General features: G+C 45.7%; 1 long non-coding RNA gene across 2 annotated transcripts in view; it reads left to right on the top strand.

Moving 5' to 3' along the window:
• The window catches only part of LOC146798357 (uncharacterized), a 175,226-nt gene that overhangs the window by 122,878 nt on the left and 28,085 nt on the right, over window positions 1-24,263 (top strand). Inside the window, exon 4 of one of the 2 annotated variants that reach the window (XR_014968674.1) lies at window positions 17,256-17,296. The exons of the other annotated variant lie outside the window; for it this stretch is intronic. This is a non-coding gene — a long non-coding RNA (uncharacterized LOC146798357). Of the gene's footprint in view, window positions 1-17,255; window positions 17,297-24,263 lie in introns of those variants that run through there. 2 annotated transcript variants of the gene reach the window in all.

Below are 24,263 nucleotides of genomic sequence, written 5' to 3' on the forward strand. Positions count from 1 at the left end.
TGTCTGGCGACACGAATGTTTCAGTAGGTTTTTCTGGCGCCCAGGTTAGGAACCCAATCTCTAGTCCTATGCCCCTTTCTGTTGGACCTTATGAACTGAAAGCACCCCTTATCCTAACGACAGGTTGTGGTGAGAACCTGTTAGGATTAGATTTGTTAAAGAGATTACATGCAACATTATATTGTTCCCCCTCGGGAGTACAACTTACACTTGGTAGGGAAGTGATTTCTCCAATGTATTTGTCAAGGAATGAACTGCCAGCTGAATTGTCATCTCTTCCAGATGCTCTTTGGGCTTCTGGTCTTAATGATGTGGGCCATTTGGAAATACCGCCATACGTGGTAACTTTGAAAGCCAATGTTAAATTGCCACGCATTCCCCAGTACAAAATCTCTAATGAGGGCGAAAAAGCGCTGCTAGCGATTATCCATGATCTGATTGAAAAGGATGTAATTGAAGAGACAAGAGGTAACGTTTGCAATAGCCCTGTTTTGCCTGTCTTAAAACGTACTGACCCCTCACAGCCACCTGTTTACAGATTTGTGATCGATCTTAGAGAGGTAAATAAGATTGTTGTGCCACAGTTTCCAGTGGTCCCTGATATAACTGCTTTGTTAACTATGATTCCAGCATCCGCTGCTTGGTTCTCAGTGATAGATTTAAAGAATGCTTTCTTTAGCATCCCAATTGCAGAGGAAAGCAGGGATATTTTTGGCTTCAGTTTAGGAGGTCGTAGCTTCCGTTTTAAACGCGCTCCTCAGGGCTCCTGTGAAAGCCCATCAATATACAGCCAAGCTTTAAAAGCACAGCTTGATGCAATTGTTTTACCTAGTGGTGCCACCCTTATACAGTATGTTGACGATTTACTAATCGCCGCGGATACTGAGGAGATTTGTAAAGAAGCTATGGTGTCATTGTTGCGTCATTTGTCTGCCTTCCATCACAAAGTGTCTCTCTCAAAACTGCAATATTGTCGACAAGAAGTGACCTACTTAGGTCATCTCTTTTCGAAGGAGGGAAGGAAACTGACCCCAGAAAGAATTCAGGCCATTGCAAAATTGAGCGTGCCAAGAACACAGAGAGAAGTGCGTGCTTTCTTGGATATTACTTCCTACTGTAGGCAGTGGATCCCGAGTTTTTCTTTGCTGGCAAAACCTTTAATAGCATTGACATGTAAAGATACACCGAATCTCGTCCCATGGTCTGAAGAGTGTCAGAAAAGTTTTTCTGAATTGCGTGAGGCATTATGTTCAGCTCCTGTGTTGGGCACTCCCGACTACAGCAAGCCTTTTACATTGTATGTTCACGAGAAAGAGGGTTGTGCATTGTCAGTGTTGGCACAGTCTTTTGGAGACAAACAGCGCCCATGCGCATATTTTTCATCGACTTTGGATCCGGTAGCCAAAGCATTGCCAAGTTGTTTGAGAGCCACAGCGGCAGCAGCTGTCTCTATTCGACAGTCTGCTGGGTTAGTAATGAATAACACGTTAATTGTGATGGTTCCGCACGCAGTGGACACGTTGTTGAACAGGACCAAGACACAGCACTTAACTAGTGCTCAATTGTCAGGTTATGAGTTGACACTATTAGCGAGTCATGTACACATAAAAAGATGCAACACATTGAATCCAGCTACTTTATTGCTGATTGCAGCAGACACAGATAAGATTGAACAGCATGATTGTCTGTTTAGAACAGAGGAGGAAACAAAAGGGAGAGTGGATCTTAAAGATACTGCCTTGACTGAGTGTGATGGTACCTTATGGGTGGATGGTTCATGCTTCAAGCTTCCGAATGGTGATACGACTGCTGCATATGCTGTCACGACTTTGCACACGGTTGTTGAGACCGCACGTATACCACATAACTCGGCTCAAGCAGCAGAGCTAATTGCACTTACGAGAGCATGTGTGTTGTCGAAAGGTATGAAGGTGAACATATACACCGATAGTCAGCATGCTTTTGGCGTGGCCCATAGTTTTGGGCGATTATGGAAAGAACGTGGATTCCTGACTTCGCATGGAACCAAAATTCAGAATGGTCAGTTGGTGAATGATCTCCTTGAGTCACTGGCCTTGCCGCTACAAGTTGCGATTGTAAAATGCAGTGCGCATAAGAGAGTTACCGATGATGTTGGTCGTGGTAATGCATTTGCTGATGAAGTTGCGAAAGAAACAGCGAAGAACGTCAATAATCGAATGTATGTTGCAGGCCCTGCAAGATGGGTTGGTGATGTTGGAATGTGTGAAGACACGATAGAGAGCGTGAAGTCCCTTCAAGCTGAAGCCACAGAGAAAGAATTGAGCAAGTGGAGAGAAAGTACGGGTAAATTGGATGAAAAAGGTTGTTGGGTTGATTTGTCAGAACATCAGCGTTGGTTGTTACCCGATGCGTATGTGCATGCAGTGGTGACGATGGCTCATGGAATGGCCCATATTAGTGTGAAAGGGATATGTAAGTTGTTGGCTCCAGTATGGCAAAACGCTGGAATTCCCAAATGTGCAGAGAATGTGGTCAAAAATTGCATGGTGTGTCTGAAATACAATCCTGGTAGGGGAACCCCAACTCCAGCTGGTCATTTTGCACCTCCAACGTATCCGTTCGGGGTTTTGCAGCTAGATTTCATCCACATGGAAAGGTGCAACAATTTAAAATATGTACTCGTTGTTGTCTGTGCCTTCTCAAAGTGGATAGAAGCATACCCTTTAAAAGACAATACTGCCTTGTCCACAGCTAAAGCCCTTGTCAAAGAATTTTTCCCTAGGTTTGGAATGCCGAGAATGGTCTGAAGTGATAATGGGAGTGAATTTGTGGGTCGAGTGATGAAAGAAGTATGTGAGGGACTAGGCATTAAACAGAAGTTCCACACTGCAGATCACCCCCAATCAGCTGGGCTAGTAGAGTGCTACAATGGCACTCTGAAACTTAAATTGGCCAAAATCCAGGCGAGCTCCGGTCTTAAATGGCCTGACGCTCTGCCTTTAGCACTCCTATCAACAAGAATGACTGTGCATTCACGAGTGGGACTTAGTCCCTATGAGATCATTTTTGGCCGGCCAGCCAACATATGGGGTGTGCCAAGACCGACAAAATTCAGTGAAATCGAACATCCAATACTGCTTGACTATCTGTATGAATTGACGGCTAAAGTGCGTGTTTTACACCAACAGGTGCACTATACTCTGCCCCAGGCCTCTGAAGCTCCAGGACACCCTATCGACCCTGGCTCGTGGGTGCCTATTAAAAATTTTCAACGAAAAAGCAACGATGAGCCCCGTTGGATCGGCCCTCACCTCGTGCTTCTATCGACAAGATCTGCGGTTCGAGTGAGAGGGAAAAATAATTGGATACACGGCGCCCACTGCAAACGGATCCCTTTGCCCCTACCATATGACCGGTGGGTCCAGGAGAGTATCGCTGATTCTGAAACTGACACTGTCCCCCGTTTTGTGCCATTTAGTGATGCACGTGTAAAGGGAACGACTTCAGAACGAGAAAGCGACGATATTTTGCAGGAAGCTGTGCCACCGTCAATTCGAATAGACACCACAGAGCCTGAACTCTTGTTTCAAGACCAGACAGTACCTGGCCGAATTCGCTATAACTTGAGGCCAAGGCCTATGGACAAATAAAAATTCCCTTCCCTTACTATTTTCTGATATTTTAGCTCTCCCATCTGAAGGACTTTTTGATTTTTGTTTTTCGAACCACCATCCGGGTTCAGCTGCAGGGTCGCGGTGCCAAGACTTCGGGGTACAGGCCGAAGACGTTAGGGCAATGGTTCTGGTTGGTCTGGGGCGTTCCCTGGACTGACAGGCGTACTCCTTAGCAGAAGATACCCACCCGCCGCGAGCGGCACGATTAGAGGATGGAGTTTTTCAAGATGGAGAGACCCGCTGAGGAAATGAACTTTAAGACAAAAATATGTAAAATAATGAAGAGCAAACGTTTTGTATTATTATGTCTGTTTATACTATTTAGTATGATGGTGTTTACTGTAGGTTATGTATTCTTCTCCTCTCAAGTGCCATTTGCACCCACTGTACAGCCTATATGTCCTCCTACTGTCTCCTTACACTCTTTCCACCCTCTGCCTGAACACGAACAAGCTAGACGGTCTGAGTTCGTAAACAACTCGTTTATTCAACTCCTGCACCAGCACCAACTAGTTATGAATACAACCAATTGCTGGGTGTGTGGTTTAATGCCACATACCATTAATAAGGGTATCCCATATCTAGTGCTGCCGTTTAGCTATAATGGATCGTCATGGGCATTCCAGACCATGTTTCTTTTTGCATTAGATGCCTACTCCCCGCGACAACCGCGTTCCATCAGACCTAGCACAAACAATAAGGCCTTAATGAAAGGAGTTGCTGATATGAGCAGAGATATCGACGCATACTCATCTATTCCCAAGGATGAATTGCGAGCTTATGTAGGTTGGAACGCGACGGGGTATAGCATTAGTCTGGGTGAAAGGCAGCGGAAAATTTCATCCCCAATTTGGGTCGTACCCCACATAGGTCGGTTCTGTTTACAAGGTAATGGTCAGAATCCAAGAGCTTAACTGGGGAAAAGTGACTGTACTGAAACGTACACTTTTCCATCACAGTTTTCCCCCGCGTTTTTGGCTGCCAAGGGTACATATTTTGTTTGCAGTGACCGAGCATATACATGGTTGCCCCCTGATTTCTCGGGCACATGTTATATTGCAAACTTGCTACCGCCAACATTTACTGCTGCCTCTGATTATCACAAGACCAGAGTTGTGAGAGGCGTTTTTAGTCAGGAGGATACTGCCGGTCAGGAAGCGAGAGACTTCTTTTTGGGTTTCCTGCCGTTTTGGGGACCGATGGTCAATAGTAGGAACCTGAGACAACTGACTCGTGTGGTTGAATCTACTGTTAATGTAACGGCTGGTGCCCTTGGTAATTTGACAGCTGAGCTCCAAGCGGATCGCCTCTTTGCAGAACCGTATGGTTCTAGACGTCATACTTGCAGACCGTGGTGGGGTATGTAAGGTCATCCAATCTAGCTGTTGCATTTTCATACCAGATAACGCTCCAACAGTTTATCAAGCCATCTCCAAACTGCATAAAATATCTGAATCTATTCACGTGGATAAAGGAGATTGGTCACTGATGGGGTGGTTCTGGGAACTGATATCTGCCTGGGGTTGGAAGATTCTGATGGTCATTGGAATGATCTTAGCCATTCTTTTCCTGTTCTATCTGTGTGTACAGTGTGCTCCCGCGATATGTGGCCTCTGTGCTACATTATGTGTAAGGAAACCTGTATCAAGGGACGAGCTAAGCAATAGGATGATGCTACAGCAACATCTCCATGACCTTATGAATATAGACCTGGACTCGGATTAATATGAGTATAGTTATTGCCTATGTAAGGGCAAAAGGAGGGTCTGTGGTACTTTGAATTTTGGGACCGCGTAGGAGGCATGGCCCTACCCTGCCTATTCCGGTATCAGCGAACCGCGAATGGCCAATGCAGTATGTACAAGTGTTTTGCATAGCGTTTCATCGATAAATTCACTTTGTATACGATATTACACATTGACTTTGTGGGTTCCATTTTGGAGCGGTAGCCATCTTATGGTTGCCCTCACATAGGCTGCGCATTAAGGACATGCACAGGCCTTCAGAACACATGTGCCTTCTATTTGACTTCTCTGTGACCTGTGCAATTTGGCTCCACCGCCCCAGGTCAGTCCGGTCTCACGAGCTCCCCGTCCTACGGCCACCTGTGATTAGCATCAGGGTTTGACACACCATAAAGCCTTTTCATCCCACACAAACCTCCGGCTAATCTCTTTCACACCTGACTCTTCCTGCTTCATGGCTTGTTTTACCAACAGGAGGTGCCCGTGTTTACTGGGGTCTGCTGATATCTGATGAGGGATCTGAGCCTTGCTGGGTAAATAATTGTGGGCTGGATGAACTGGAATGTGGGATGGTCATCATGACTCTGCCTTTTCGTTTGTAATGAATACACATGAATGACCATATCGTAAAACGAGGAATGTGTGCCTGAAGCATGGTATTTTGTATATAAGGAGAAGCCCGTTTTTGTAAGGTTGAGCAGTCTCCTGAGAAAATACCCGTGTGTACTTCTAGGATTGCTGTTACTGGCTGCAGTCAATATTAAAACGATCTTTGACGCCACCGCAAGACTCTGTGTTTCTGTGGTCCAAGACAGGAAGAACTCGAAGTCGTAGGGTGCTACCCCTGGCACCACTGGGTTCCTAAATAACCCAGTAATTCAGTATGGGTGCCTGAGTGTCTGTGTAGGTGGGTGGGGCGTGTGACTCTGTGCATAGATGTGTGAGTGGATAATTCACTGGGTATATGTGTTCAAGTCTGTATCTGTGAAGGGCTGTATGGCTTGGTGAGTAAATGGATGCCTCAGTGGTATATGTGTGAGTAACCCCATATATGAAAGGCAGTATATATGAGTGTTGGACTGTATAAATGACTATATGTGAGAGTGAGTGATTGGGAGAATGCCTGTATGGATCAGTGTGTGCTTGTATTAGTTATTGTATTAGAGTGTAAGTATGTGTTAGTATATGTTTAAATAAGTGACGTGGTATGGGTATAACTGTACAGGTGAATAAATGAAAGTGTGATTGATTATTTCCATTCCTGACTAGGTGTGTGAATAACTCTATGAATGAGAGGCGGTGTGTGAGTGTCTGTATAGATATGTGACTGGATATGATAATGCTGTATTGATGGCTGACTGTATGTATGAGTGACTGTATGGGTGAATGAATGGATGCCTGTGTAGACCTAGGAATTAGTGAGTGGATATGTACTAACTGGTATTGGTGTTTTCATGGTTTCGAATATTATAGTATGTATTTTAGAGTGGGTGTATCAAGTGTTATATTAGAGTCTGATAAGGTGCATCAGATTTTGGCTTGGATGATGTCATCAGTGATGTCATCAGTGATGTCATTTGAGATGTCATCAGTGATGTCATCAGTGATGTCACTTACCATGTCATGAATGATGTAATATGTGATGTCATCAGCAGTGCATTGCGGGGGCGCGAGTTATAGTTAGCTCAACTAACTATAACAGGGGAATTTCTATGGTTTTCTATGAGTCAAATGTCCAACTAACTATACCATCCCTGAAACCTATGGTTTTTTCAGTGAATTGCAAAGGTTTTTTAAATACTAATTTCTAACTATAATGTGCCTGAAACCTACTTTTTTTTAGTGAATTTCTAAGGTTTTTTAAATGCTAATTTCTAACTATAACGTGCCTGAAACCTATGGTTTTTTCTGTGAATTTCAAAGGTTTTTTAAATGCTAATTTCTAATGTTTATTAAACCTATCTTTTTTTTGTGTTTTTTAATTATCAACCCATTCTCAACTTGGTGAAAACTGAAAATCTCACCACTCTTCCATCGATACCTTACATTAACAAAATCGCCACAAACGAGAGCCACAAATAACGCTAATGAAATGCAAAGTAGGTGTTCCCGTGCAAAAAAAACACGAAAACACCACTTCCCCATATTTTCAACCACCACCCAAATCTGCAATGCACTCCAAAAAGCAGGCGATAAGCCGAGTTAGCAGTAACAAATTAACATCAACCTTTAAATGGTGTAAGGAGGTCGACTATCTACTCCGTGAATTGGACCCAACTCACAGCCACATCTAAAGACCAACACGTGATAGAGCTACTGATCATGCAGGTTCAACACGCAACAAGACCACAACACCCAGCGCCACCACCACCAGAACCTCCCCCCCTACTACCACCAAGACAGCGCAAAACAGGACAACGGACCTTCCCAAAATACCATGCCCCTCAGCCACACAATAGCTGAATGTTGGGAGATGTGGCAACCAACTATATATGAAGGAGGCAAGTCACCCTTCAACAATAAAGCACTAAATGCCAAGTGTAACGCTGATGTGCTGCACAGACCTCACTTTGCAAAGCACAAACCTCTCCATGTGCAGATATACTGTTGATACTTGTAGTGTAGTGCACAGTGGACGCAACCATGTTACCTCAGGCAGTGGGGAAGATCTTGGTCATGTAGCTGTGTTGTCCCCCCTGGAAGCGGAACCGGAGTGGGCTGCTCCAACATAAGCCACTCCAGCGTAGCAGTATGAATAAATAGGCCAGGCCCTAGGCGTGGTTCACTTGAGGGAAGACCAACGAGTCTGTCACAGCGGCAGCCGCCACCCTGGAACGTGGCTGCCACCATAACTGCGGGCCTCTTCGACACAGGCCCCCTGTGAACCCAGCGGCACAGCACCGCAGACTTATGTCTGTACCGACTACTACCTTCGATCTACACTGCAGACAGCAGCACTCACAATTCAGATGCAGTGGTGATTGCAGATGTTGCAGTCCAGTTCGCAAGACACTTTGCTTCTAGTGCGGCCTGCCCAGACCACGCATCATTGCACGGTGCGCACACGCTGTGTGCTTCAGGTGCTGCTAACTCACTGCACCATAAATCATCGCCACTTAGCTGTGCGCCGATCCTGACCGCTGCCTCCGCCCTACACTGGGGTTTCACGGTTCACAATTCAAGATTAGTAGCAACGCAAATTGTGTAAGACACTATAATGGGTTAAGAAGACCACATGCTCCCAATCTGTGCAGCTCAAGTCAACGTCACCTGACTGTGGGCCTTTGCTGACCGCTGCCTCTGGCCTACACTGTGGAAGACCGATGACACGTGGTGCCAACTAACCCTGTTCAACACAAGCCGATCCCACATGTGTAAGTGTGTCGTGAGTCCTGAATTGCAGCAACCACAGTACCAGACTCCGTTCAATCAGTGAGGGGTATTTCCATATGGAAGGCCGGCGATAAGTGGTGCCACTGAACCTGCACTACGCAGGCCGGTGGGGCCACCAACGTATGCATGTGGCTGTGGGCCCTTGCTCACCGCTACCTCTGGCCTACACTGTGGAAGACCGGCGACAAATGGTGCCACTAACCGTCTTCAACACAAGCTGATCCCACATGTGGAACTGTGTCCTAAGTCCTGAATGGTAGTGACCCTAACTCCATGAGACAACCACAGCACCAGACTCCCTTCGATCAGTGAGTCATATTTCCATATGCAACGGCGGCGACACGTGGTGCCAATAACTCTGTTCAACACAAACCGAACAATCCCACATGTGGAACTGTGTCCTGAGTCCTTAATGGCAGTGACCCCAAGTCCATAGCAGTAACCACAGCAGCATACTCCCTCTGATTAGTTAGCCATATTTCCATATGCAACGGCAGCGACACGTGGTGCCAATAACTGTTCAACAAAAGGCGAACAATCCCACATGTGGAACTGTGTCCTGAGTCCTGAATGGCAGTGACCCCAAGTCCATGGCAGCGACCACAGCAGCATACTCCCTCTGATTAGTTAGGCATATTTCCATATGCAACGGCGGCGACACGTGGTGCCAATAACTCTGTTAAACACAAGCCGATCCCACATGTGTAACTGTGTCCTGAGTCCTGAATGGCAGTCACCCCAAGTCCGTGGCAGCGACCACAGCACAACACTCCCTTCAATCAGTGAAGCATATTTCGATATGCAAGGACGGCAACACGTAGTCCCACTAACCCTCTTTAACACAAGCCGATCCCACATGTGTAACTGTGTCCTGAGTCCTGAATGGCAGTGACCCCAAGTCCGTGGCAGCGACCACAGCAGCATACTCTTTGATCAGTTAGACATATTTCCATATGCAAGGCCGGTGACACGTAGTCCCACTAACCCTTTTTAATACAAGCCGATCCCACATGTGTAACTGTATCCTGAGTCCTGAATGGCAGTGACCCCAAGTCCGTGTCAGTGACCACAGCACCAGACTCCCTCTCATCAGTGAGGCATACTTCCATATGCAAAGAGAACAGCACGTGGTGCCACTAACCCTGTTAAACACAAACCGATCCCACATGTGTAACTGTGTCCTGAGTCCTGAACGTCAGTGACCCGAACTTCGGAACAGCGACCACAGCACCACACTCCCTTCGATTAGTGAGGGGAGAATAGACTCCTGAGGCGGAAGCCGGGAGATTTTAGCCGAGTTTTTAAAAAATATTGGAATTGTCACCATTGTTTTCATCTGTGTCACGTTGCTCCCTGGGCACTTCCCCCCTGCATACCTGCTGATACATTCTCGCGCAGCTTCTGATCACGCTGCAGCGGGTGGGAAAAAGATACAGCCGCCATCAGCCTCGCTAACTAGGCCACGCCCACTTCCGGGAGGCCACGCCCCCTTTCTCTATAAAGGCGCACTGATTTGACGAGCGCGCTTCAGAGAATAGACTCCTGAGGCGGAAGCCGGGAGATTTTAGCCGAGTTTTTTAAAAATATTGAAATTGTCACCATTGTTTTCATCTGTGTCACGTTGCTCCCTGGGCACTTCCCCCCCTGCATACCTGCTGATACATCCTCGCGCAGCTCCTGATCACGCTGCCGCGGGTGGAAAAAAGATACAGCCGCCATCAGCCTCGCTAACTAGGCCACGCCCACTGCCGGGAGGCCACGCCCCCTTTCTCTATAAAGGCGCACTGATTTGACGAGCACGCTTCAGAGAATAGACTCCTGAGGCGGAAGCCGGGAGATTTTAGCCGAGATTTTTTAAAAATATTGAAATTGTCACCATTGTTTTCATCTGTGTCACGTTGCTCCCTGGGCACTTCCCCCCCTGCATACCTGCTGATACATCCTCGCGCAGCTCCTGATCACGCTGCCGCGGGTGGGAAAAAGATACAGCCATCAAGAACAAAAGGGGAGAGCTATGGACAACTAGGGGGGGTTGTGTCCGTATCCCCTGGATTTAGATAAGCTTTGTCAAAGGTGGACACGCCCAATGTAGTGTGGTACGGTCAAATGAAGCAATGTTTGGGAACCCACCAAGTGGGTTAAAAGACCCCTCACACACCAACCTGGTTGGTGTCATGCTTCATCATTGGGGCCCCAACCGGGTGGCCGAATGCCTCCCGGTTGTGCTGCGACGCCTGACTACAGCGGAGCTGGTGTAGTGCAAAAATGTGATGTGGTGATAATTTAAAAAATACCGCTGAGAGTCCTTACCATTGGAAGATTTATTATTGGCGGCTCAGGGTATTGGTTAAAAAGATATGTGATGCAACTAAATGGAGAAATAATTATCTGTTAGTTGGCTATGTGGTGGGTCTACATGTTTCAGCTCTCGAATAAAATTAATGTGGAGCTTTCATCAGGACCAGTGTGAAGTGAGTGGCAAAAGGTGAAGTGCCACGTGGTGAAAAAAATTAATTAAAAATATGAGTTACCTACACACTCGCTAAGGTGTGTGGAACGCGGTGTCAACACATTAGCGGACACTATGACGCAAACCTGTGGAAGAAAAACAAGACAGCACACAATACACATGAGAAATCAACATTGGTGCACTGGATGGCAGGCAACATACAAATAGGTTTAATGTGCTGTGAATGATCAAACCTGTCTTCAATGAGCGTACCGTGGGTGACACACATACATATGAAGTGTATCATGCTGCTATGCAAAAGAGCGGAGGCAAGACCATTAGGAATGCTAGGTAATACGTAGAACGTTCTGTGGACTAGGGGTGCCAAGTGGTAGATACCGCGGCACTACATAGGACTATAAGTGAAAGTCACACGAACAGCGCCAAGTGATTCTGCTGGCAATGGTTGCGGGACCTCTGAATGAGGTATGTATACAGTGAGAGGCCCAGAGTGCGCTAAAGGTGAGGGGCTAAGTGGAGCCTCCAAGCGCTGAAGAAGAGTAATGGGCACAAGCTCGATAAAACAATGCGCAAAATAGCAGGGGGAAGGATAATTACACTATGGCTGAGTGAAGGCGCTGTGCAGGAAGCGGGAGGGGGGCGCTTCTTACAACAGAACTGTAGGTAAAAGAAACAAGTTTAGAGAGCGAGGCTGGCAGGAAGGAGATGGTATCCTGCTAGAGCAAATACGAGACGCCTTACTTGGTTGTGAAGCTACCATCGCCTTGCACCTACTGTGGCCTCCCGAAGTCCCGGATGCTGGCGGACCCCGGGGGGAGAGAAGGTTAAATAGGGAGGAGCGCCATTGTATACGTGCGTTCGTGCTGGCAAGCTTGGGCGTGACTGTCTACAACGCTCATGCGTGTAGGAGCAGCGTAATAATGGCGCGCATGCGCGGAATGATTAGCAAGCTAGTGCGTTGCTGTGTGAAGCGCGCATGCGTGTGGAAAAGATACAGCCGCCATCAGCCTGGCTAACTAGGCCACGCCCACTGCCGGGAGGCCACGCCCTCCTCCCCACTACAAAGATGTGCATTTGTAGAACGCGCAGCGGGAGAGCGCAGCGGGCGCGCCGTCAGCGCGCCAAAGGTAAGCCCGTCTGCGCCCGTCCGCGTTAAGGTAGCGCCATGGGCCAGTCACGCTGCCTGCCCTGGCCCTTATCCTGATCGGCTTCCCATTGGGGGCTCCTACTCCAGGGAGGCGCTCATCCGAATAGGCGAGCTCCATGCAGATAAAGGAACTCTTTCCCTGTCACTCACATCGCACCCTCGAGCCGACTTTCTGTGTGACGATCTTTTAAAGGGTGGGCTTCTTAATGTTAGGTCCCTGCCTAAACATAGTATGGAGATCCAAATCTTGATTGAGACTCACGAATTGGACATTCTTTTTATGACGGAAACTTGGACCCGTCCTGACTGTTTGGTTGACTCTGGATTTGCGTGTCCTCCTGGGTTTAAATTCCTTCACACCCCTAGGCCTAGTGGTAGAGGCGGGGGAGTGGGAGTTATTTTTAGAGCTTCTTGTTGCATCAAGGCCCTTACTTTAGACCTTACTCTGGGCACTGAGCTGCTAGGACTATCAATACAGACCCACTCCAGGACTAATATCACCGCGATAGTATGCTATCGCCCGCCAGGTTTATTTAGCCTTCAGCAGCAACAAGCATTACTAACTACCCTAACTAATATCGCCCTCTCCCATCATAAGCTTCTCATCCTTGGTGATTTTAATCTCTGGTGCAACGGGACCCTTGATTCGGGTCTCGGGAACCTAGCCCAAGCCTGTGATAGTTTTGGTCTTTCTCAACTTGTCACTAAAGCCAGCCATACAGTTGGTCATCTCTTAGATTTGGTCTTCGCGGCCCCCGACCTGGTGGCGATGGGGGAAACCTTACCTATGGATTGGACTGACTACTCACTCGTTAAATTCTTTATTCATACGAGCAGCGGTCCTCATAAAGCCCCCGTGCTGTCTACGGAAATTAAGTGTAGAGACTGGAGGTCCCTCATTCGGCGGCACCTTACCGGTGAGGTGTTCCATTTGGAACAGCCCTTCGATGAGAAGTTGAACATAGATGAAAATTACACCTCTCTCTGCACCAGAATTACTACGGTCCTCGATGCCCATGCCCCGTTAAAAACACGTAGCTGCAAGGGCAAAGACTCTGCCCCCTGGTTCAATGTCGAACTAAAAAATTTAAAGCAAGGCTGTAAACAAGCGGAGAGAAGGTGGAGACGCGATTATAATAACACCTCGAAAGAGCTCTGGAAAACCAAGGTCTCTACCTATAAGAATCTGATTAAAAAATCTAAAGCTGAATACTATTCCTCGCTGATTTGCAACACCATCAACAACTCCAGGAGTATTTTTAACATACTAAACAGCGTCACTAACCCGGAGTGCTCCAAGAATGCGATTGTCCCGTCCCAAGATCTTTGCGACAACCTTGCCGCATTTTTTAAGGAAAAAATCGAACTCATCCTTAAAGACCTGGACATGCCTCCGGAGTTTGGCCCCCATCTGGCCTGAGTCCTATTTTTCCAGTAAAACGATCGATTGGCCCTGCCCTGGCTACGAGTGAACCGCTACTCGAGTTCCCTCTACTTACTTATGAGGCCTTCACTAAATTAGCCAGAGGGATCGTCTCTGGCTCTCCTTTGGATCCGGTGCCTCCCAAAATTTGGAAGGAATTTGAGGATGAACTATTCCCCCCTCTTCACCAAGTCTGTAACCAATCTCTGGTGACTGGTACTGTTCCAGTTCAGTGGAAAAGGGCGTTAGTTTCTCCTCTGTTAAAGAAGCCCTCCTTAGACCCTGACTGTTCTAAGAACTATCAACCCATCTCCCTGCTGCCTTTCCCCGCCAAGATAGTTGAGGGTTTGGTCAGTAACACTCTTTCCAACTATCTCGAACGCCATCTATTATTAGATGGGGACCAATTCGGTTTTCGGCCTGCTCATGGGACCAAAACAGCCCTTATCACCGCTATGGACGAGCTTCAAAGGCGTGCAGACAGAAGACAGGCAGCGTTCCTGATCCTGCTCGACATGTCTGCCGCCTTTGACACGGTGAACCATAGGATCCTAATGCGGCGGCTGTGGGAGGCGGGAGTGAGAGATACCGCATTGCATTGGCTCCATTCATTTTTGCAGGATAGGCAGCAGGCAGTATCCATGCCACCTTTCCAGTCAGCTTTTTCCCTGGTAATACATGGAGTCCCTCAGGGCTCGGCAATCAGCCCAATTCTCTTTAATATATACCTTAGACCTTTGATCTCTCTCATCAAAAGCTTCGGCATCAGGATTGTGAACTATGCCGACGACACACAGATGATTTTCTCCCTGGAAGGTGAGGACTCAACCTCCGTCGAGGTTTTACATAATTGTCTGCGTGAAACGTCTAGTTGGCTGAAGGATAACTCCCTTCAGTTTAACGCAGGAAAGACGGAGGTGCTTTTCAGTGCAGGTACTAGGATTCCCCAACCTTTTCCAACTAATTTTTGGCCTCCGGAAACGAGGTCCAACGTACGGCCGGTGGAATCTGTGCGCAACCTTGGGGTCATGTTGGATCAGAGGCTCAGCATGGAGACGCATGTTCAAAAAACGTCTGCCTGCTGTTTTGCCATCCTTCGCTCCCTAAGGAAAGTCTTGCCCCTCTTACCTACCTTTGCCCGCGCCCAAGTGGTCAGATGTACCATTCTTAGCAGGTTGGATTACTGTAATGCCCTCCTGCTCGGGTCCCCTGAGTTCTTGCTGGACAGGCTCCAGAGGGTCCAATCAGCTGCTGCTAAACTGGCTTTGGGGTTGCCGAGAAGTTCTCATGGAGCGTCCGCATTGGTAAAACTGCATTGGCTTCCTATAAGGCAGAGAATTCATTTTAAGGCCCTCTGTATAGTTTTTAGGGCTCTCCATGGAGCTGGTCCAGCTCCCTTGCAATCGAAATTTGCCTGGTATATCCCATCCAGACAGCTTCGATCTTCTGTCGCTAAACTGGTAGTTGTTCTTAGATTCAGGAAGGTCAGAGCCGGGGGCAGATCCTTCGAAGTGACTGCCGCCAGACTGTGGAATACTCTCCCTATCGAGATTAGACACACCAGCAAACTCCTCCCGTTCAGAAGGAAGATTAAAACCTGGCTTTTCCCTTGCTAGTCCGCTCTCATTACAGTCTCTTTTTCCTTCAGCGCCAGGATGCCTGCAATGGTGACAGCCGCGCTTTACAAATGTCTAAAATAAATAAATAAATATTTGCATATGGAAGGCCGGCGACACCTGGTGCCACTGAACCTCCACTACGCAGGACCATCAATGTATGCATGTGGCTGTGGGCCCTTGCTCACCGCTACCTCTGGCCTACACTACGGTCAGCAGGCCTCACAATTCAGATAGAGTCCTGATTCCACATGACGCAGTCCAGTAGCCAAGACACATTGCTCCCAGTGCGGCCCGTCCACAACAAGCATCATCACAGGCTCATACAGTCTCAATACTTCTGCTGCCACTAACGCTTTTTAACACAAGCTGATCCCACATCTGTAACTGTGTCCTGAGTCCTGAATAGCAGTGACCCCAACTTCGTGGCAGCGACCACAGCGCCAGACTCCCTTCAGTCTTATTTGTTGTTCTTTTCTTTAAATAATGTTTTTTATATGTAAATCTATACATGACTAAGATTCTTCTTTGTCCAACCGCACATGGACACTTCCAGGCCCAAGAAGGGTGTTAGGGGTATGATGGTAATGTGGGAAGAGGGTGCGTTACCTGCTGATGTGGGGAAAGGCAGTCTCAAAGGGGTATCTATCACAGAAAGAACTCCGACATGTTTTCACAAATGCCTCAGACAAATGCCAGCTGACGGACTGAATCACAAAATAGTTTGTCAATGCTTATGTAGTGTGAGTTATAAACAGTTCGCACCCAGGCTCACAGTGGGCCAGCTGCGGCCCGTCCACTCGACTCACAGACGCAGTACTACAAGCCGTCCGCGTTATTGTAGCTATCCCTGCCCTGTTCCGTCGTACGCCACGCCACTTCGATTACGTTCCAATGTTGGCCCCACATAGCTACCTGTCGCAGGTGTACTCGCTGTTGGTGTGCAGGTCAGTGGTCTAGTTCTCAACATCTCACGGCCACTCCCTCAGGGCAGGTTTGCACACACACCACACCCATCCGGCACATGCGTCACAGGCCATGTGACCACGCAAATATAATAGATTGACAACGTCACATCCTTTATTGCCGGTGCTGACTAGATGGTGGACTCTCCACGTGTCTCAACCATAAAGAGTCTTAGAAAAGTTGCGCAGAAGGTTAGTCGCACCCTGATCTGTATAGCCTTTAGGGGCCTACCACCCCCTTGGCATGGACTTCAAATGCACAGGGTTAGTGCCACCCGAAGCTCATATGGCCATCAGGGGCCTGCCACCACGTGGCACGAACTTAACTTCCACAGGCTTAGTGGCCCCAAAAGCTGATGTGGTCTCTGCCATTGATGACTCAGGACTCAGCGACATGTGTGAGATCTGCCAGGCCATGGAGAAGATGATGTGGTCTCCGCCATTCATGACTCAGGACTCTGCAACATCTGTGCAATCCGCCAAGCACCTGATGTGGTCTCCCCATTCATTACTCAGGACTCAGAGACATATCTGGGATGAGTTTTGACGGGCACGTGGAGTGTCCACTGCAGCACACTCCGGTGGCACCAGGTAATTATTTGCTCATGGATGAGCAGAGGCGGCAGGGTCTGTCTGTCTCTCTCTCTCTCTCTCTCTTCCTTCTTTTCCTTCTATCCCTTCTATCTCTCTAACTCTCTCTCTTCCTTCTCCCTTTCTCACTCCCTTTCTTTCTGTCCCTCTCTTTTTCGCTCTGGCTTTTTTTTCCTTCTCTGTTTCTCTGTGCCTCTCTCCTTTGATATGCCTATTACACACGTCCTTATTTTGTGCTTTATTTTCTAGGCTCTGCCGTCGACATCCATGGTCCCCACAGGAGTGTTCCGCCTTCTTGTTTTCTATTATTTTTGTACGTTTTGTTTATTAGTTTATAATTTATATATATGTTAATAAAAAAGAAATTTTGCAAATATTTTTTCGTTTATCGTTTACCTATATATTTATAAAAAAAGAAAGTTAAAAAAAATGATTGACGTTTTTGATTGTTCTCTTCACTGCTGTGTGACTCTTTCTTGTTCTTATTACTGTTATTTGATGGAGTCCACCATGGTGTTACATTGTGGGGCACTTATCATGGGAATACTAGTGATGTCTGTAGTTTACACCAACTTCTGAATAGTGTGTTAGATTTATCTCAACTTTACTTCCATTAAAGTGCTGATAATGAAATGCAGACTAGCCGTTCCCGTACAAAAAGACACGAGGTGCACCTTTGCGATTTATTCTAAATACTAAAATCCTGTATTGAATTGCACTGAGGTAGTGGCTGCACTTACAGTGTACACACAAAATCAATTAAGAACTCGCATTGTATTTATATTGATTGGGAATAGTGTGTCAAGTGCTGGATCTTGACGAGATACACTGCTCAGTTCGTATATTGTTCTGCACATGAAAAAAATCACATCACAACTTTCACACCAACTGAAAAGCGAAACAAATTCCGGCGATAAGCCACGTTAGCACCAGATATTTTACACCTGCTTTCTGCTGGTGTTCAGCAGGACGACTACCTGCACGATGAAATGGAACACAGCCAAGAGCCACACCAGAACACCCACAGGTGTCATAGAATCCATGAGCATGATGCAGGGATACCCATGAGGGCCACAAGACTCATCCCAACAACTCCAGGACCGCCAACGCCCCCCAAACCCGCATCTGAGCAAGTGTGTCCCTGTGGTCATTGTCTTAACATGATAGGCACGAGCCCTGCAACATCACAGTGTGCTGTCACCTCAGCGTTGGCAGTGAGCCTGGACATATAGCTACGCATGCATCCTCCTGCATGCACAACCGGCATGTGCTGGTCTGGAGTACACAGGTCAGGGCAGGGGTGTGCCTATCTGGCAAGGGTAACAGGGTGTCTTGGACATGTCCGTGTACAGGAAGTGCAGTAAGTGTGTCTGTGTTCTGGTGTGGCCTGCCACAAGGGCCGCAGCACTCAATGTTGTAAAGTGCCATGCACCACCTCCAAACAGCACTGTGATGGTGTAGTTTGAAGGTAGGAGGACATGTGCGAATAGGCATTACAATGGTGTGCCTTATGAGTGCACGAGATACAACAGCACCCTGTAGAAAAGTGTGGGGGCGCGTGGGAGGGAGAAGCAGCTGTTTGGCAATGTAACACAAAGTGAACTCGCCCATGTGCCACGTGCTGGGCATCTCATCCATGATAACCACGGTCGCAGACATCCCACAACACCAACAACCGGCCTTTGTACACATTCTGTATGAATGCAGCATGGTTTTCACTTCTATGCTCGTTCAGTGGTGTGATGTTGGCGGGTTGTGTGACTTGTGCTCCTTGTTGGTGTGTTTCATTTTGGCCATTTTTTGTCTATACCTGTGCTGTACTTAATTGTGCATGTGTGCCATTCTGCCCATCTCCCCCCGTCCCCCCACTCCCTGCTTCTTCCTCTTCCTGGTGCTGTAGTGTCTATAATTTTGTTGCTCCACACATAAACACATGTAAAGAGCAAATTAGAATAGTTCCTTGATTCTTTTAGGTTTCAAAACTTCTCTCTATTGGTTTCTTTTAAATTTTCCATATAAACCATTTTTTTAATATTCAACAACACATAGAAGTCAGAAGTGCAACGTATTCTATCAACACACTTTCTAGAACATTCTACAACACGTGCAGGTTAAAAGTTCCTCAATTTTTTTAAACTTAACAATATTTTTTTGCAACATTTTCTCAAACATTTAACGGCACATGCAGGTTAAAAGTTCACGATTGTTTTAAGTTTGAACAGTGCCTTCCAAATGCAAGTAGCAGCTGTGGTTCAGTTGAGCAAATTTTATCCTATGATATGTACTCCACGTTGAAACAGCTTTTTCTTATCCAATCACAAAGATGCTTTTCCACAAAACGAATGTGCACCCTATTTTTAAAAAAGAATGCTTTTCAACTCCCAATCACGTATCATTTTGTATGGCAAAAAAAAAGTACTTCCCCATCTTTAAACATATCTCTTATTCTACCAAGGAACTGCATGAGCTACAGACAAATTTCCATACCTTCCAACTATACCTTCAAAATGCTAGTGTGGATCGTAGGACATAGCTATATTTTCAGGTGCAAGAGGTATGCAGAACACAGACGTATTGACTTAGACCTAGGTTTACAAAATGTGGACATTAAATGGTTTAGACAGAGAAGATTGAAGTTGCACCAATTGCTACCTTTGATTAAAACCTCTTTGCATCTTCCACACCCTGACCTCATGCTTGTGCATTGTGGTGGAAATGACCTAGGCACATTGACTGAGGTAGGTTTGGAATTGCTTATGAAGGACACTTTTGGACACCACAGCTCAGCACCATGTGACTCTGGGCAATAGCTCACTTAATATCTCACATAATTTCCACGCCGGCCTCGAGGGCCTTCAGACCCATAGGGGGGAGTAGTTTGTGCTTTACAAATACTGTATTGATTTGATATGCGCAAATTTACCTTCGCACTCCCTGTATAACACCCCCTAAGCACCATACACAAGTTACAATGTTCAAAACAAAAGTTCCTCCGAGTAGGTATAACTACATGCTGCCACTACTTGACAGATGCGGCACAGCGGCCAGAGCACATGACTTCACAGCATATGACGCACAGTTTGGACTCAAGCTTTCATCCCCGACTCCGGCAGCACCTCAGCATAGCACCATGAGACTCTAGACAATACCTCACATATTTTCCATACCCCTGGACTTTCAAACCAGTAGGAGTCAGTAGTTTGTCCTAGTAGGTATAAACACATGCTGACACTACTTCCACAGGTGTGCTGCAGCGGCCAGGGCACATGACTTCACACCATAAGACATACAGTTTAGGCTCACGCTTTCATCCCCGACTCCTGCAGCAGCTCACCATAGCAGCATCAGACTACGCAATACCTCACTTAATTTCTGTACCCAGCACTTTCAGATTGGTAGGTATGAGTAGTTCACTTCGCACCTCCTCTATAGCACACCCTAAACACCCCACAGAGGTTACAGTTCTCCTACCCTCCTCTTTCCCAGATTTTTCATCCTTTTTCCCCCTTACTCGCTTCAACTGAATCACAAAATGGCGGCCAACACCTCCTAGTTGCAAATGCTCGCAGCGCTCGCAGCCAATCAGCAGCATGCTCGTGCTCGTAACGCCTCAGCCAATTAGATGGCAGAAGTCCCAAATATCGATATCTGTAAATTTCGATATTTCTCAAAAACTACTCAACGGATTTACACCAAATAAACAAAAGCGTGCTTTCTAGACCAAGACCCTTTTCCCTGCCAAATTTGGTGTAATTCCGTTCACCCGTTCGACCTGTAGCCTTGTCTAAAGTTTCCTATGGAAATTAACATTGAAAAAACACGTTTTGGGCCCCCCTTTTTTTATCAGCCCTCCCTTGACGAATCACCCCCAAACTTTCAACACAGGAACTGATCTCAACAAAGATTTAGTTTTAAAAATTTCACGAAGATTCATCAATCAGCGCCAAAGTTACTGCGAATAGAATGTTGCCATTTTCCTATCGTAGCTAGGTCCTAACTATAACTACCTACTGGCGACCACCAGTAGGTAATATATAGTCCTGGGATTATAGTACATAAATCGAGGTTTATGCTTTTTTTAAAGATGCAGTTTAGTTGGTTTGTGATTTGGTTCCAATAAGGGGTGAGAGGTTGCATTTGAAAAGCATGTGTTCCAGATCACTGCAAATTTCACTGCAGGACCAACAGAGGTTAGAAGTGTTCATTTTAATTTCTATAATGTATAGGGTGACCAGTGGAAGAAATGGATTGCAAACATTTTGGTCTGGGGGCTATTTTTTGTGTGAGAGCAAATTCACATACCTTCTCCCATTGTTTGGCTGAGAAAGGGTCTCCCTACCAATTGCAAGTAAGTTTGCATAGGGGTTAGTGCTTTGCTAGAATGTTTCTGTAGAAATTGATAGATTTTGGACGCTGTATGCCCTTTTGCCTGCCATAGTGAAAGTAGAAACGGGACAGAGGGAGAACCAAGCCGGCTTAATTTAGTTAGTTTAGCTTTAACTTTAAGAATTCATAGAAGTCTAAATTAAATAAAAAGACTGAGGGCTGTAGTGCGGCAAACTACAAGGGAGTCCACACATTAGCAATTGGACAGGAATTTGTAATTCTCGTTTTTTACTATAACACAAAGATAGAATATTACATTTATGGATCGGGCAAGGAAGTTTTTTATTATTGTCTTAGGGTATTTATGGTGGCAAGCATAATGCGTTTAGAGTTTCTAATTGGAAGATATGCATGGACAATAGTGCTTGAATGGGAAAAGGCAAGCAAAGATGTCATTCAATTATAAGCTGAGGAGAATATGATGAGGTGTGGTGTAGCAACCACTTTTTATCCTTGTGAGGAATGCGAGGTAAGAAATTTGATAACTGTACCAACTGTGGAAACTACAGCCATCATCCCAATTGACTAACTGCAGTTTTTAAGTGAAATTCTTGCCTTGTTCTGCAACCACAGAAATTCTGAAAGAAGTGTGTCGATAGTGGAGAAAAAGACTTAGACAGATAGGAAGCATGATTGATAAAAATTAACTAACTGAGTAACCATCCTCTTAATGGTCTCTAACCTACTCCACCAAGAGAAGGTTTAGGAGACCACGAGGAGAGGAGTTTTTGGACTTAGAGGATGGTTTGTTCTTTGTTAAAAGGAACTAAATCGGATAGATTACTACTAAACCAGATACCTAGATATTTAATAAAGTTGGTTTGCCAATGAAGTCCCATATCTGTAGACACAGAGTGGGTTAAGAGGGAGCCCCTCGGTTTTATCTCTATTTAAGGACTATCCTGGAAATGTGATAAGATGTGAAAGATGTCAATGATAGCAGGGTTTGCTAAGTCTATTTCTTCCATAAATATCAAGATGTCATCAGCGTATGCCACTGTCTTAAAACAATCACTGTGACACAAGAAACATTTAATGTTGGACGAATTGTTAAGGAGGCAAATGAGGGGGTCAATGGAAAGGAGAAAAGGTAAGGAGATAAGGAACACCCTTGGCAGGTGCCTTGTTGTGGATAAAATAGATCCTATTTTACACCACTGATCTTAATACACGCAGACGGACCGGCATATAAAGACATAGCCAATTTTATAAAAGTGTCCCCAAGTCTACACCAGCTTAGGGTCGTTTCCAAATATGGCCAGGTGACTTTGTTGAAAGCTTTTTCTGTGTCAAGTGCAATAGCAGCTGAGGGGTAGTTGTAGGAGGTGGCTCTTTTGATAAAGGGACAGAATACACAGATGTTATCGTTGGCCAACCTACCATTAATAAAACCAGCTTGCAATTTCTGCATATTTTTTGTGATAATGGATTCTAGCGAAATCTTCACATACATTTTTGCTTCCATATTGATATGGGAGATTGGTCAAAAGGTCCTAGGACCTAGATGATCTTTGCCGTCTTTTGGAATTATTACTTTGGTATTGATAACGGCTGTACTTGTTACTTTACCAGTGGATGTAAAATGGTTAAGTGTCGACTCATGAGAGGAAATAATCATGGAGAACAAATATTTGTAGAAGTTGATGAGGAAACAGTCAGGACCTGGAACTTTGCCCCTAGGAATTAACTTGATGACATTGAGAATTTCTTTACTTTCTAAAGGTTTGTCTAATTGTAATCCTTCATTTTCTGAGATTTAAATTTGTGGGTGGATTTCAGGATATTTAAACCTGCTTGGTTATGGGTTAGGACAGAGGGTATATATAATTTGGTGGCACAGAAGTCTCTAAAGACCTTAAGCAGATCAGTGGTGTTGGTTTTGTTTTTGCCCAAAGGGTCTCTAATGTTATAGATAATGGAACTGTTTTTTTTTATATATTCTAAATACACCAAAAGGGATTTGCCTGCTCTGTTAAGGTAGAGAAGTTATTTTCCATTTATGAGCATGAACTTATAGATGAGCATTTTTACTCACAATAGAGTTATGTACATATTTCAATTTTTTGTGCTTCTCAAAGATCAGTGGGCTTTTAGAGTTTCTAAATGAGATTTCTTGAGACATGATTTCTTTAGAAAGAGAGTGAATACCCTGATCTATCTCTTTTTTTCTGAGTGATGCCGCCAATATTATATCAGCACATGGAACGTTTTAGTGCACCCCATAAAGTAATCGTTGAGGAGACAGACCCAACATATTCTTTCAGAAATATGTCAATCTTGTGAGCCAGCCCTTCAGTTTAGATGGATCTTCGATAATTTTGTTATTCAAGCACCAAGATTTAGATTTGGGGCTGGGTGGCGACAGTAAGAGAAATAGTAACAGATGTATAAGCAGATATGGTGATGGATTCAATTGAGGAGGAGATTGAAACTTGTAAGAGAGAAGACCGAACAATAGATTATTTATTCATTTGAATCTTTGGTGAGGGGGAGAAAAGAAAGTAAAGTCTTGACCCGTTGTGTTGTGTAATTGCCAGACATCCTCAAGACGTAAGGCAGGATAGAGCTTGCACATTGAGCTATGTGATTTGTGGTCTCTAAACTTAAAGGGTGAATCCTTATCATGAATTGGATCCATTGGCAATTTGAAGTCACTACTGCACATGATTTGGGCCGAAGCAATAAGGGATTCCAATTAGGATGTAAGTTTTGAGCAAAATTGTGGCTCATCTCCATTTGGAGAATAGACATTGACAGCATACATTTCTGAATTTCCGCACTGAAATCTAGTGATCAGCAATCAGCCCTCATTATCTTGTTCTGTGGGACCCATTTTTTAGGGATTAAGGTAATAACTTAAATCTTCTTGGA

Source organism: Triturus cristatus, chromosome 9, assembly GCF_964204655.1.
Source record: "Triturus cristatus chromosome 9, aTriCri1.1, whole genome shotgun sequence".
Classification (NCBI taxonomy): domain Eukaryota; kingdom Metazoa; phylum Chordata; class Amphibia; order Caudata; family Salamandridae; genus Triturus; species Triturus cristatus.